The following is a 4,235-nucleotide window of genomic DNA, read 5'->3' as shown; positions in this document are numbered from 1 at the left end:
CTGCGGGATATTTCGAACAAATCATGATACATTATAGATACAAAAGCAGTACAACAGGATAAATTATGTCATTTGATGGAGGTAATTTATGAACACGTCGGGAGATTCTGAACTCATCGGAGGGTAAATCTGAACACTTTTGACTTTTTAAAAAAAACAACACAAACACTAAATACGTTCAGTTTAAACGGTTAAACGTTAAACATATGATTTGTTAGTGAATACATCCAAATTTAAAAATAAACATTCAAGTAAATTTCATTAAAATAAACACACTTTTAAATAACATTTAAATACTCAAAATAGTTAAAACATAACTTTTAAACTATTAAGTATCAGAAACATCCTAACCTTTCACAATAAAGTTCATGCCATGTTTACATAATTGTGCTTTATTAAACAAAAGAAAACTCGGTCTTTCAGAATTCTTAACATACATTCTGTTTTACTTTGTAATTCAACAATAGTCACATTCAAATTGTAAATCTGCAATTTCACATTCAGACAATGAGAGCAAATCAATTGTTTTCACACAAGCTCTATGTAACCAACGTGGGCATTTGTGACATGTAATCCAGTTTTCGGAGTCTCCATCAAATGCCTGTCACAAGAATAGCATTTGGTGGTAGAAAAAACTTGTTTCTACATCGGCCATTTCGTCATCAGCAAGGGAGATTTCAATAGCTTCATTTTTCTTCATCTGTACTATCTATATCAGAATCCTTTGATTTCCGTTTCTTTTTAAGTTCTTGCTCTAATTTTTCAATTTGTTTTTTCTCTTTAGTTCTTCCTTCTGCTGTTCTCGTTGTAGTTTCTTTTCTTCTTTATCCTTTTGCTTTTGTTTCAGCTGCTCCTCTCGCTCCTTCTTGCGTTCCTCTCATTTAACTTTACGCGCTTCTTTTTTAGCATTTTCTTCCTGTTTAATTTGTTTTCTTTGTTCAAGCAGATCATGAAACTTTTTACCAGATATTGCTTTTGGAGTGGTATTCGCTTTTGTTTACTTTTGCAAGCAGATTGTTTTGCTTTTGGAAATTTCAACACATCTGTGAAGGCTGGTGATACGTTTTGAGAAGGTGACGACATAATAGGTGCTATTCCTTGAGGTAAGTTATCACCTGAAACACGCTCAACGGAGTTGGTTGCAAGAATGGTGTCTGCATGAAAATCAGGCGTGACATGACTTTCAGATTTAGATGTACAACTGCTGCTACTTTTATCTGACACGAGTGTTTCAGGTGGGTGGTCGGAGGCAACTTTGTCAGAGGTGCTGTCACCTCTATTTGTAGCTGCTGGACTTGCCTGGGAAGATGCTGCAGCTTCTGTTGTATCGGCCTTGGAAAAGATTGTACTTGGTTCCATCTTAATAGTACCTAAAACCTTCTTTGGGTTCATTGGAAAAAGTCCACTGTCACGAAAGGCTTTTACAGCTATATCAACAGTTGTAGACTTTTCCCAGGCTTGCTTAAAAACGGCCGCAAACTTTTGTTTTGTGACGTATTCACCTATGTTGGCTATTTGGAAATCACGTACTGCTTGTTTCCAGGAATCCTTCAGTGAGCTAAATAGTTTCAGGTCGCAAGGTTGCAGCAGGTGGGACGCATGCTCAAGTAGGCAGTAAAGGATTATTTCGTGATCTCTACAAAACTTGGAGGCCTCTAATGTGCAGTGTGTAGAATGACCATCTACAAACAGGACGACAGGTCTTCTGATTTCCCTTTCAGACAGCGCAGGCTCAAATACCTCAGTTAGCCATGTAACAAAAAGTTCAGAGTCCATCCATCCGGACTCTGTCCTACCAAAGACAGCGTCAGCAAATCCTTCAAGAGGATTATAATTAAACCTTACACCTGGATAAACAATCAAAGGTTTTACATACTGACCTGCCGCACTCATACATGCTAATACAGTTACTTGTATTTTATCAGAAGCAGTGAAGTTGTATATATTCGGAACACCCCTTTGCGACAAAACTTTACCACTTTTTGGACACAATGGTAATCCCGATTCGTATGCGTTAAACCAGCGAGCGGGATTGTTTCATATGGAAGAATTGGATACCTCCTCGGCCATAAAATTACAGAATTCCTGAAACCAGCTTTCAATCTTAGCTGGGGTAATAATGGCCCGTTCTTTAGCAAGTTGTTGTGGTGTTCGTTCTCCTTATTGAGGATGCCTTTTAACAAATGCATAATACATGTACCAGTCTTTTCCCGGCCGATTATTTTTGAATGGGTTTGGTCGACCATCTTTATCCAGTATAACCTTTACTGTGTCTAACAATTTATTACGGGTTCGTCCAAACCAAACCTTGGCCATATGTAGAGCCCAATCTACAAGAGTAGATTCTTCTTCTGCAGTAAGTATGGTAGCTGGGCCGCTTTTACAACCAATTACGGTCTTCTGGTTTACTTTGTCGGATAGAGTGCTCTTTGGAATACCAAAGGATGCAGCTGCCTGATAAAGTGACATGGATTTACTCCGAATTAGGTTCACCGCATGTTGCAATGTGTCAACAGTATAGGAACGATACTTCTTTGATCCAATTTGGCGACTCATCTGAAAAAGTTTAATTAGTAAAAACAGCTTAATATAGGGGGAAAACTTACGCTCTAAACATGTGTTCATTTGAATCAAGTTGAGCTGTCTTAAAATATAAATTTTCATTTGAAACTAGAAAAAATGATATTAATAAAATGATTATCAACTATAGAATGTCACAAAACGAAAAGAACAGATATAAACAGTAAGAAAGTCCTACCCCTACTGTTTGTTTTTCAAACTTGATATTAAAACGAGCTCTTCTTAAATTTTGATGAATTAAGTCAAGTAACATGTTACAGAAAATTGTTCAGAAATACCCGAAATGAATAAATTTATTTCGGGTATTTCTGAACATCGTTTAAATGAAAATCAAATGCATCTGGGGACACAATCCATTAATAACACTTACAAGTAAGATGTACAATGTGTTTTTTTTCAGTTTAAGAGCCAATATCAACAAAAGTTAACAACAGATAATGTTAGCAAGTATTGTGTTACAATGTAAGGATGTAGTTTAAAGGTGTTAAAACGATGGCTTCAAATATATTTTTCAAAAAATAAAACTCACCTTGGGCAGCGTCTGCAAAAAAATTACCGGAAGTAGAAAGGGGTGTGCTTGATTTCATAATTCTGAGTTAAAATCTCAGAACAATGTTCATTTAACACGAAAATATGACAGTGTTCAGAAACTACCACGTGTTCAGAAATACCCTAACCCGCTCTAGTTGATAGTTTTGATGTACATTACTACATATGTATTTTTCTGAGTTTATGGCAATAAATTACTATATGGAAATGCTTCATAAAAGTTTTCCAAGCAAGTAATTTTAATCCTAAGTAGCCCTACGATAATGCAAGAAAACAGTAGAGGGTCAACTCGGCCCTAATCAAACTTGGCACTGGTGGACTCGGCCCACCATCAAAAACCTTTTAGGATTGATTGTTTAGTTTATAAACCTTTTTAGGAATAAATTACTATAAAAGTATTCAGAGGTACCATCACTAACAAACAGAAATTAAAAAAGGTCGGCAGTGTACTGTTTGAAATTATCTTAGTTAAGAAGAGATATCAAGTCAGAGATTAAGTTTTAGGGTCGGATTCCAAGACATGGATATGAGACATGCATAGAGATGTTTTCTCGTACTTCCAAGTTAATTACTGAGCCCATTTTGTAGTGCAATATTCATGCGATTACTGAATTGTATGGATTTTTTCGAAGATCACAGTATTTTTAAACTTTTTTTTTAACACTTGAACATAGCCCTTCCCCTTATTTTTTCAGCTTGGTGGAAATTTATTTCCTTATTTTGAGAAATACACATGTTTACAGATGACTGAATTCCTAGCAAACACATATATCTTCAGAGGTGGCAGTTTTATTTTCTTTTAGAATTTTATTATCTTTTAGAGTTTCATTTTCTTTAAACTGTACCGTACTGTACAGTATTTATATAAGTCAGTCAATCATTGACAATAATTTAGATGTGGAATTCACATATAGTCCGTAACAGAATAAGTTTTATAAACAAAATTTTAATATGCTCCTGAAATAAAAAAAATCAGCTGTCACCCCACCCACTTTCTTGGCAATTTAGGACCTATTTAAAACTCGAATTTAACAGTTTATAGCCGTGTTAGAAACAAAACGTAAATCTGATCATTGGTACACTGTAAAAAATAGTAACGCCTGACG

This window comes from Ruditapes philippinarum, unplaced genomic scaffold (assembly GCF_026571515.1).
Source record: "Ruditapes philippinarum isolate M1 unplaced genomic scaffold, ASM2657151v2 ctg1568_1_1_1_1, whole genome shotgun sequence".
NCBI classification, from domain to species: Eukaryota; Metazoa; Mollusca; class Bivalvia; order Venerida; family Veneridae; genus Ruditapes; species Ruditapes philippinarum.
This window is presented reverse-complemented; position numbering follows the sequence as displayed.